The sequence below is a fragment of the Crinia signifera genome, chromosome 8 (assembly GCF_055691185.1).
Source record: "Crinia signifera chromosome 8, ASM5569118v1, whole genome shotgun sequence".
NCBI lineage: Eukaryota > Metazoa > Chordata > Amphibia > Anura > Myobatrachidae > Crinia > Crinia signifera.
Genome location: NC_139224.1, coordinates 88,314,408 through 88,328,384, shown reverse-complemented (window position 1 = coordinate 88,328,384; position 13,977 = coordinate 88,314,408).

The following is a 13,977-nucleotide window of genomic DNA, read 5'->3' as shown; positions in this document are numbered from 1 at the left end:
TGATTTCGACCATCTTTTCGAAACTGTAAATTTGACGATTCTGAACTCACGGATGGCACGGACATCATCTAAGACAGTAATTTTAAAACCGATAATGTCAATTGTGACATCACTGATGATGTCATAATTGATTTCGACATCTTTTCAAAACTGTAAAATTGACGCTTCTGAACTCACGAATGGCACTGACATCATCTACGACAGTAATTTTAAAACCGATAATGTCAATTGTGACATCACTGATGATGTCATAATTGATTTCGACCATCTTTTCAAAACTGTAAAATTGACGCTTCTGAACTCACGGATGGCACGGACATCATCTAAGACAGTAATTTTAAAACCGATAATGTCAATTGTGACATCACTGATGATGTCATAATTGATTTCGACAATCTTTTCGAAACTGTAAAATTGACGCTTCTGAACTCACGGATGGCACGGACATCATCTACGACAGTAATTTTTAAAACGATAATGTCAATTGTGACATCACTGATGATGTCATAATTGATTTTGACCTTTTTTTTGAAACTGTAAATTTGATGATTCTGAACTCACGGATGGCACGGACATCATCTAAGACAGTATTTTAAAACCGATAATGTCAATTGTGACATCACTGATGATGTCATAATTGATTTCGACATCTTTTCAAAACTGTAAAATTGACGCTTCTGAACTCACAAATGGAATGGACATCATCTACGACAGTAATTTTAAAACCGATAATGTCAATTGTGACATCACTGATGATGTCATAATTGATTTCGACCATCCTTTCAAAACTGTAAAATTGAAGCTTCTTAACTCACGGATGGCACGGACATCATCTACGACAGTAATTTTAAAACCGATAATGTCAATTGTGACATCACTGATGATGTCATAATTGATTTTGACCTTTTTTTCGAAACTGTAAAATTGACACTTCTGAACTCACGGATGGCTTGGACATCATCTACGACAGTAATTTTAAAACCGATAATGTCAATTGTGACATCACTGATGATGTCATAATTGATTTCGACCATCTTTTCGAAACTGTAAATTTGACGATTCTGAACTCACGGATGGCACGGACATCATCTAAGACAGTAATTTTAAAACCGATAATGTCAATTGTGACATCACTGATGATGTCATAATTGATTTCGACATCTTTTCAAAACTGTAAAATTGACGCTTCTGAACTCACGAATGGCACGGACATCATCTACGACAGTAATTTTAAAACTGATGATGTCAATTGTGACATCACTGATGATGTCATAATTGATTTCGACCATCTTTTCAAAACTGTAAAATTGACGCTTCTGAACTCACGGATGGCACGGACATCATCTAAGACAGTAATTTTAAAACCGATAATGTCAATTGTGACATCACTGATGATGTCATAATTGATTTCGACCATCTTTTCGAAACTGTAAAATTGACGCTTCTGAACTCACGGATGGCACGGACATCATCTATGACAGTAATTTTAAAACCGATAATGTCAATTGTGACATCACTGATGATGTCATAATTGATTTCGACCATCTTTTCAAAACTGTAAAATTGACGCTTCTTAACTCACGGATGGCACGGACATCATCTACGACAGTAATTTTAAAACCGATAATGTCAATTGTGATATCACTGATGATGTCATAATTGATTTCGACCATCTTTTCAAAACTGTAAAATTGAAGCTTCTTAACTCACGGATGGCACGGACATCATCTACGACAGTAATTTTAAAACCGATAATGTCAATTGTGACATCACTGATGATGTCATAATTGATTTTGACCTTTTTTTCGAAACTGTAAAATTGACACTTCTGAACTCACGGATGGCTTGGACATCATCTACGACAGTAATTTTAAAACCGATAATGTCAATTGTGACATCACTGATGATGTCATAATTGATTTCGACCATCTTTTCGAAACTGTAAAATTGACGATTCTAAACTCACGGATGGCACGGACATCATCTAAGACAGTAATTTTAAAACCGATAATGTCAATTGTGACATCACTGACGATGTCATAATTGATTTCGACATCTTTTCAAAACTGTAAAATTGACGCTTCTGAACTCACGAATGGCACGGACATCATCTACGACAGTAATTTTAAAACTGATAATGTCAATTGTGACATCACTGATGATGTCATAATTGATTTCGACCATCTTTTCGAAACTGTAAAATTGACGCTTCTGAACTCACGGATGGCACGGACATCATCTATGACAGTAATTTTAAAACCGATAATGTCAATTGTGACATCACTGATGATGTCATAATTGATTTCGACCATCTTTTCAAAACTGTAAAATTGACGCTTCTTAACTCACGGATGGCACGGACATCATCTACGACAGTAATTTTAAAACCGATAATGTCAATTGTGACATCACTGATGATGTCATAATTGATTTCAACCATCTTTTCAAAACTGTAAAATTGACGCTTCTGAACTCACGGATGGCACGGACATCATCTAAGACAGTAATTTTAAAACCGATAATGTCAATTGTGACATCACTGATGATGTCATAATTGATTTCGACCATCTTTTCAAAACTGTAAAATTGACGCTTCTGAATTCACGGATGGCACGGACATCATCTACGACAGTAATTCTAAAACCGATAATGTCAATTGTGACATCACTGATGATGTCATAATTGATTTCAACCATCTTTTCAAAACTGTAAAATTGACCCTTCTGAACTCACGGATGGCACGGACATCATCTACGACAGTGATTTTAAAACCGATAATGTCAATTGTGACATCACTGATGATGTCATAATTGATTTTGACCATCTTTTCGAAACTGTAAAATTGACGCTTCTGAACTTACGGATGGCACGGACATCATCTACGACAGTAATTTTAAAACCGATAATGTCAATTGTGACATCACTGATGATGTCATAATTGATTTTGAACTTTTTTTCAAAACTGTAAAATTGACACTTCTGAACTCACGGATGGCACGGACATCATCTACGACAGTAATTTTAAAACCGATAATGTCAATTGTGACATCACTGATGATGTTATAATTGATTTCGACCATCTTTTCGAAACTGTAAATTTAACGATTCTGAACTCACGGATGGCACGGACATCATCTAAGACAGTAATTTTAAAACCAATAATGTCAATTGTGACATCACTGATGATGTCATAATTGATTTCGACCATCTTTTCAAAACTGTAAAATTGACGCTTCTTAACTCACGGATGGCACGGACATCATCTACGACAGTAATTTTAAAACCGATAATGTCAATTGTGACATCACTGATGATGTCATAATTGATTTCGACCATCTTTTCGAAACTGTAAAATTGACGCTTCTGAACTCACGGATGGCACGGATATCATCTACGACAGTAATTTTAAAACCGATAATGTCAATTGTGACATCACTGATGATGTCATAATTGATTTCGACCATCTTTTCAAAACTGTAAAATTGACGCGTCTGAACTCACGGATGGAACGGACATCATCTACGACAGTAATTTTAAAACCGATAATGTCAATTGTGACATCACTGATGATGTCATAATTGATTTTGACCATCTTTTCGAAACTGTAAAATTGACGCTTCTGAACTCACGGATGGCACGGACATCATCTACGACAGTAATTTTAAAACCGATAATGTCAATTGTGACATCACTGATGATGTCATAATTGATTTCGACCATCTTTTCAAAACTGTAAAATTGACGCTTCTGAACTCACGGATGGCACGGACATCATCTACGACAGTAATTTTTAAAACGATAATGTCAATTGTGACATCACTGATGATGTCATAATTGATTTTGACCTTTTTTTCGAAACTGTAAATTTGATGATTCTGAACTCACGGATGGCACGGACATCATCTAAGACAGTATTTTAAAACCGATAATGTCAATTGTGACATCACTGATGATGTCATAATTGATTTCGACATCTTTTCAAAACTGTAAAATTGACGCTTCTGAACTCACAAATGGAATGGACATCATCTACGACAGTAATTTTAAAACCGATAATGTCAATTGTGACATCACTGATGATGTCATTTTTGATTTCGACCATCTTTTCAAAACTGTAAAATTGAAAGCTTCTTAACTCACGGATGGCACGGACATCATCTACGACAGTAATTTTAAAACCGATAATGTCAATTGTGACATCACTGATGATGTCATAATTGATTTTGACCTTTTTTTCGAAACTGTAAAATTGACACTTCTGAACTCACGGATGGCTTGGACATCATCTACGACAGTAATTTTAAAACCGATAATGTCAATTGTGACATCACTGATGATGTCATAATTGATTTCGACCATCTTTTCGAAACTGTAAATTTGACGATTCTGAACTCACGGATGGCACGGACATCATCTAAGACAGTAATTTTAAAACCGATAATGTCAATTGTGACATCACTGATGATGTCATAATTGATTTCGACATCTTTTCAAAACTGTAAAATTGACGCTTCTGAACTCACGAATGGCACGGACATCATCTACGACAGTAATTTTAAAACTGATAATGTCAATTGTGACATCACTGATGATGTCATAATTGATTTCGACCATCTTTTCAAAAGTGTAAAATTGACGCTTCTGAACTCACGGATGGCACGGACATCATCTAAGACAGTAATTTTAAAACCGATAATGTCAATTGTGACATCACTGATGATGTCATAATTGATTTCGACCATCTTTTCGAAACTGTAAAATTGACGCTTCTGAACTCACGGATGGCACGGACATCATCTATGACAGTAATTTTAAAACCGATAATGTCAATTGTGACATCACTGATGATGTCATAATTGATTTCGACCATCTTTTCAAAACTGTAAAATTGACGCTTCTTAACTCACGGATGGCACGGACATCATCTACGACAGTAATTTTAAAACCGATAATGTCAATTGTGACATCACTGATGATGTCATAATTGATTTCGACCATCTTTTCAAAACTGTAAAATTGACGCTTCTGAACTCACGGATGGCACGGACATCATCTAAGACAGTAATTTTAAAACCGATAATGTCAATTGTGACATCACTGATGATGTCATAATTGATTTCGACCATCTTTTCAAAACTGTAAAATTGACGCTTCTGAATTCACGGATGGCACGGACATCATCTACGACAGTAATTCTAAAACCGATAATGTCAATTGTGACATCACTGATGATGTCATAATTGATTTCAACCATCTTTTCAAAACTGTAAAATTGACCCTTCTGAACTCACGGATGGCACGGACATCATCTACGACAGTGATTTTAAAACCGATAATGTCAATTGTGACATCACTGATGATGTCATAATTGATTTCGACCATCTTTTCGAAACTGTAAATTTGACGATTCTGAACTCACGGATGGCACGGACATCATCTAAGACAGTAATTTTAAAACCGATAATGTCAATTGTGACATCACTGATGATGTCACAATTGATTTCGACATCTTTTCAAAACTGTAAAATTGACGCTTCTGAACTCACGAATGGCACGGACATCATCTACGACAGTAATTTTAAAACTGATAATGTCAATTGTGACATCACTGATGATGTCATAATTGATTTCGACCATCTTTTCAAAACTGTAAAATTGACGCTTCTGAACTCACGGATGGCACGGACATCATCTAAGACAGTAATTTTAAAACCGATAATGTCAATTGTGACATCACTGATGATGTCATAATTGATTTCGACCATCTTTTCGAAACTGTAAAATTGACGCTTCTGAACTCACGGATGGCACGGACATCATCTATGACAGTAATTTTAAAACCGATAATGTCAATTGTGACATCACTGATGATGTCATAATTGATTTCGACCATCTTTTCAAAACTGTAAAATTGACGCTTCTTAACTCACGGATGGCACGGACATCATCTACGACAGTAATTTTAAAACCGATAATGTCAATTGTGACATCACTGATGATGTCATAATTAATTTCGACCATCTTTTCAAAACTGTAAAATTGACGCTTCTGAACTCAGGGATGGCACGGACATCATCTAAGACAGTAATTTTAAATCCGATAATGTCAATTGTGACATCACTGATGATGTCATAATTGATTTCGACCATCTTTTCAAAACTGTAAAATTAACGCTTCTGAATTCACGGATGGCACGGACATCATCTACGACAGTAATTCTGAAACTGATAATGTCAATTGTGACATCACTGATGATGTCATAATTGATTTCAACCATCTTTTCAAAACTGTAAAATTGACGCGTCTGAACTCACGGATGGCACGGACATCATCTACGACAGTGATTTTAAAACCGATAATGTCAATTGTGACATCACTGATGATGTCATAATTGATTTTGACCATCTTTTCGAAACTGTAAAATTGACGCTTCTGAACTTACGGATGGCACGGACATCATCTACGACAGTAATTTTAAAACCGATAATGTCAATTGTGACATCACTGATGATGTCATAATTGATTTTGACCTTTTTTTCGAAACTGTAAAATTGACACTTCTGAACTCACGGATGGCACGGACATCATCTACGACAGTAATTTTAAAACCGATAATGTCAATTGTGACATCACTGATGATGTTATAATTGATTTCGACCATCTTTTCGAAACTGTAAATTTAACGATTCTGAACTCACGGATGGCACGGACATCATCTAAGACAGTAATTTTAAAACCAATAATGTCAATTGTGACATCACTGATGATGTCATAATTGATTTCGACCATCTTTTCAAAACTGTAAAATTGACGCTTCTTAACTCACGGATGGCACGGACATCATCTACGACAGTAATTTTAAAACCGATAATGTCAATTGTGACATCACTGATGATGTCATAATTGATTTCGACCATCTTTTCGAAACTGTAAAATTGACGCTTCTGAACTCACGGATGGCACGGATATCATCTACGACAGTAATTTTAAAACCGATAATGTCAATTGTGACATCACTGATGATGTCATAATTGATTTCGACCATCTTTTCAAAACTGTAAAATTGACGCGTCTGAACTCACGGATGGAACGGACATCATCTACGACAGTAATTTTAAAACCGATAATGTCAATTGTGACATCACTGATGATGTCATAATTGATTTTGACCATCTTTTCGAAACTGTAAAATTGACGCTTCTGAACTCACGGATGGCACGGACATCATCTACGACAGTAATTTTAAAACCGATAATGTCAATTGTGACATCACTGATGATGTCATAATTGATTTCGACCATCTTTTCAAAACTGTAAAATTGACGCTTCTTAACTCACGGATGGCACGGACATCATCTAAGACAATAATTTTAAAACCGATAATGTCAATTGTGACATCACTGATGATGTCATAATTGATTTCGACCATCTTTTCAAAACTGTAAAATTGACGCTTCTGAACTCACGGATGGCATGGACATCATCTACGACAGTAATTTTTAAAACGATAATGTCAATTGTGACATCACTGATGATGTCATAATTGATTTTGACCTTTTTTTTGAAACTGTAAATTTGATGATTCTGAACTCACGGATGGCACGGACATCATCTAAGACAGTATTTTAAAACCGATAATGTCAATTGTGACATCACTGATGATGTCATAATTGATTTCGACATCTTTTCAAAACTGTAAAATTGACGCTTCTGAACTCACAAATGGAATGGACATCATCTACGACAGTAATTTTAAAACCGATAATGTCAATTGTGACATCACTGATGATGTCATAATTGATTTCGACCATCTTTTCAAAACTGTAAAATTGAAGCTTCTTAACTCACGGATGGCACGGACATCATCTACGACAGTAATTTTAAAACCGATAATGTCAATTGTGACATCACTGATGATGTCATAATTGATTTTGACCTTTTTTTCGAAACTGTAAAATTGACACTTCTGAACTCACGGATGGCTTGGACATCATCTACGACAGTAATTTTAAAACCGATAATGTCAATTGTGACATCACTGATGATGTCATAATTGATTTCGACCATCTTTTCGAAACTGTAAATTTGACGATTCTGAACTCACGGATGGCACGGACATCATCTAAGACAGTAATTTTAAAACCGATAATGTCAATTGTGACATCACTGATGATGTCATAATTGATTTCGACATCTTTTCAAAACTGTAAAATTGACGCTTCTGAACTCACGAATGGCACGGACATCATCTACGACAGTAATTTTAAAACTGATAATGTCAATTGTGACATCACTGATGATGTCATAATTGATTTCGACCATCTTTTCAAAACTGTAAAATTGACGCTTCTGAACTCACGGATGGCACGGACATCATCTAAGACAGTAATTTTAAAACCGATAATGTCAATTGTGACATCACTGATGATGTCATAATTGATTTCGACCATCTTTTCGAAACTGTAAAATTGACGCTTCTGAACTCACGGATGGCACGGACATCATCTACGACAGTAATTTTAAAACCGATAATGTCAATTGTGACATCACTGATGATGTCATAATTGATTTCGACCATCTTTTCAAAACTGTAAAATTGACGCTTCTGAACTCACGGATGGCACGGACATCATCTACGACATTAATTTTTAAACCGATAATGTCAATTGTGACATCACTGATGATGTCATAATTGATTTTGACCTTTTTTTCGAAACTGTAAAATTGACACTTCTGAACTCACGGATGGCTTGGACATCATCTACGACAGTAATTTTAAAACCGATAATGTCAATTGTGACATCACTGATGATGTCATAATTGATTTCGACCATCTTTTCGAAACTGTAAAATTGACGATTCTGAACTCACGGATGGCACGGACATCATCTAAGACAGTAATTTTAAAACCGATAATGTCAATTGTGACATCACTGACGATGTCATAATTGATTTCGACATCTTTTCAAAACTGTAAAATTGACGCTTCTGAACTCACGAATGGCACGGACATCATCTACGACAGTAATTTTAAAACTGATAATGTCAATTGTGACATCACTGATGATGTCATAATTGATTTCGACCATCTTTTCGAAACTGTAAAATTGACGCTTCTGAACTCACGGATGGCACGGACATCATCTATGACAGTCATTTTAAAACCGATAATGTCAATTGTGACATCACTGATGATGTCATAATTGATTTCGACCATCTTTTCAAAACTGTAAAATTGACGCTTCTTAACTCACGGATGGCACGGACATCATCTACGACAGTAATTTTAAAACCGATAATGTCAATTGTGACATCACTGATGATGTCATAATTGATTTCAACCATCTTTTCAAAACTGTAAAATTGACGCTTTTGAACTCACGGATGGCACGGACATCATCTAAGACAGTAATTTTAAAACCGATAATGTCAATTGTGACATCACTGATGATGTCATAATTGATTTCGACCATCTTTTCAAAACTGTAAAATTGACGCTTCTGAACTTACGGATGGCACGGACATCATCTACGACAGTAATTTTAAAACCGATAATGTCAATTGTGACATCACTGATGATGTCATAATTGATTTTGAACTTTTTTTCAAAACTGTAAAATTGACACTTCTGAACTCACGGATGGCACGGACATCATCTACGACAGTGATTTTAAAACCGATAATGTCAATTGTGACATCACTGATGATGTCATAATTGATTTTGACCATCTTTTCGAAACTGTAAAATTGACGCTTCTGAACTTACGGATGGCACGGACATCATCTACGACAGTAATTTTAAAACCGATAATGTCAATTGTGACATCACTGATGATGTCATAATTGATTTTGAACTTTTTTTCAAAACTGTAAAATTGACACTTCTGAACTCACGGATGGCACGGACATCATCTACGACAGTAATTTTAAAACCGATAATGTCAATTGTGACATCACTGATGATGTTATAATTGATTTCGACCATCTTTTCGAAACTGTAAATTTAACGATTCTGAACTCACGGATGGCACGGACATCATCTAAGACAGTAATTTTAAAACCAATAATGTCAATTGTGACATCACTGATGATGTCATAAATGATTTCGACCATCTTTTCAAAACTGTAAAATTGACGCTTCTTAACTCACGGATGGCACGGACATCATCTACGACAGTAATTTTAAAACCGATTATGTCAATTGTGACATCACTGATGATGTCATAATTGATTTCGACCATCTTTTCGAAACTGTAAAATTGACGCTTCTGAACTCACGGATGGCACGGATATCATCTACGACAGTAATTTTAAAACCGATAATGTCAATTGTGACATCACTGATGATGTCATAATTGATTTCGACCATCTTTTCAAAACTGTAAAATTGACGCGTCTGAACTCACGGATGGAACGGACATCATCTACGACAGTAATTTTAAAACCGATAATGTCAATTGTGACATCACTGATGATGTCATAATTGATTTTGACCATCTTTTCGAAACTGTAAAATTGACGCTTCTGAACTCACGGATGGCACGGACATCATCTACGACAGTAATTTTAAAACCGATAATGTCAATTGTGACATCACTGATGATGTCATAATTGATTTCGACCATCTTTTCAAAACTGTAAAATTGACGCTTCTTAACTCACGGATGGCACGGACATCATCTACGACAATAATTTTAAAACCGATAATGTCAATTGTGACATCACTGATGATGTCATAATTGATTTCGACCATCTTTTCAAAACTGTAAAATTGACGCTTCTGAACTCACGGATGGCACGGACATCATCTACGACAGTAATTTTTAAAACGATAATGTCAATTGTGACATCACTGATGATGTCATAATTGATTTTGACCTTTTTTTCGAAACTGTAAATTTGATGATTCTGAACTCACGGATGGCACGGACATCATCTAAGACAGTATTTTAAAACCGATAATGTCAATTGTGACATCACTGATGATGTCATAATTGATTTCGACATCTTTTCAAAACTGTAAAATTGACGCTTCTGAACTCACAAATGGAATGGACATCATCTACGACAGTAATTTTAAAACCGATAATGTCAATTGTGACATCACTGATGATGTCATAATTGATTTCGACCATCTTTTCAAAACTGTAAAATTGAAGCTTCTTAACTCACGGATGGCACGGACATCATCTACGACAGTAATTTTAAAACCGATAATGTCAATTGTGACATCACTGATGATGTCATAATTGATTTTGACCTTTTTTTCGAAACTGTAAAATTGACACTTCTGAACTCACGGATTGCTTGGACATCATCTACGACAGTAATTTTAAAACCGATAATGTCAATTGTGACATCACTGATGATGTCATAATTGATTTCGACCATCTTTTCGAAACTGTAAATTTGACGATTCTGAACTCACGGATGGCACGGACATCATCTAAGACAGTAATTTTAAAACCGATAATGTCAATTGTGACATCACTGATGATGTCATAATTGATTTCGACATCTTTTCAAAACTGTAAAATTGACGCTTCTGAACTCACGAATGGCACGGACATCATCTACGACAGTAATTTTAAAACTGATAATGTCAATTGTGACATCACTGATGATGTCATAATTGATTTCGACCATCTTTTCAAAACTGTAAAATTGACGCTTCTGAACTCACGGATGGCACGGACATCATCTAAGACAGTAATTTTAAAACCGATAATGTCAATTGTGACATCACTGATGATGTCATAATTGATTTCGACCATCTTTTCGAAACTGTAAAATTGACGCTTCTGAACTCACGGATGGCACGGACATCATCTATGACAGTAATTTTAAAACCGATAATGTCAATTGTGACATCACTGATGATGTCATAATTGATTTCGACCATCTTTTCAAAACTGTAAAATTGACGCTTCTTAACTCACGGATGGCACGGACATCATCTACGACAGTAATTTTAAAACCGATAATGTCAATTGTGACATCACTGATGATGTCATAATTGATTTCGACCATCTTTTCAAAACTGTAAAATTGACGCTTCTGAACTCACGGATGGCACGGACATCATCTAAGACAGTAATTTTAAAACCGATAATGTCAATTGTGACATCACTGATGATGTCATAATTGATTTCGACCATCTTTTCAAAACTGTAAAATTGACGCTTCTGAATTCACGGATGGCACGGACATCATCTACGACAGTAATTCTAAAACCGATAATGTCAATTGTGACATCACTGATGATGTCATAATTGATTTCAACCATCTTTTCAAAACTGTAAAATTGACCCTTCTGAACTCACGGATGGCACGGACATCATCTACGACAGTGATTTTAAAACCGATAATGTCAATTGTGACATCACTGATGATGTCATAATTGATTTTGACCATCTTTTCGAAACTGTAAAATTGACGCTTCTGAACTTACGGATGGCACGGACATCATCTACGACAGTAATTTTAAAACCGATAATGTCAATTGTGACATCACTGATGATGTCATAATTGATTTTGAACTTTTTTTCAAAACTGTAAAATTGACACTTCTGAACTCACGGATGGCACGGACATCATCTACGACAGTAATTTTAAAACCGATAATGTCAATTATGACATCACTGATGATGTTATAATTGATTTCGACCATCTTTTCGAAACTGTAAATTTAACGATTCTGAACTCACGGATGGCACGGACATCATCTAAGACAGTAATTTTAAAACCAATAATGTCAATTGTGACATCACTGATGATGTCATAATTGATTTCGACCATCTTTTCAAAACTGTAAAATTGACGCTTCTTAACTCACGGATGGCACGGACATCATCTACGACAGTAATTTTAAAACCGATAATGTCAATTGTGACATCACTGATGATGTCATAATTGATTTCGACCATCTTTTCGAAACTGTAAAATTGACGCTTCTGAACTCACGGATGGCACGGATATCATCTACGACAGTAATTTTAAAACCGATAATGTCAATTGTGACATCACTGATGATGTCATAATTGATTTTGACCATCTTTTCGAAACTGTAAAATTGACGCTTCTGAACTTACGGATGGCACGGACATCATCTACGACAGTAATTTTAAAACCGATAATGTCAATTGTGACATCACTGATGATGTCATAATTGATTTTGACCTTTTTTTCGAAACTGTAAAATTGACACTTCTGAACTCACGGATGGCACGGACATCATCATCTATGACAGTAATTTTAAAACCGATAATGTCAATTGTGACATCACTGATGATGTTATAATTGATTTCGACCATCTTTTCGAAACTGTAAATTTAACGATTCTGAACTCACGGATGGCACGGACATCATCTAAGACAGTAATTTTAAATCCGATAATGTCAATTGTGACATCACTGATGATGTCATAATTGATTTCGACCATCTTTTCAAAACTGTAAAATTAACGCTTCTGAACTCACGGATGGCACGGACATCATCTAAGACAGTAATTTTAAAACCGATAATGTCAATTGTGACATCACTGATGATGTCATAATTGATTTCGACCATCTTTTCGAAACTGTAAAATTGACGCTTCTGAACTCACGGATGGCACGGACATCATCTATGACAGTAATTTTAAAACCGATAATGTCAATTGTGACATCACTGATGATGTCATAATTGATTTCGACCATCTTTTCAAAACTGTAAAATTGACGCTTCTTAACTCACGGATGGCACGGACATCATCTACGACAGTAATTTTAAAACCGATAATGTCAATTGTGATATCACTGATGATGTCATAATTGATTTCGACCATCTTTTCAAAACTGTAAAATTGAAGCTTCTTAACTCACGGATGGCACGGACATCATCTACGACAGTAATTTTAAAACCGATAATGTCAATTGTGACATCACTGATGATGTCATAATTGATTTCGACCATCTTTTCAAAACTGTAAAATTGACG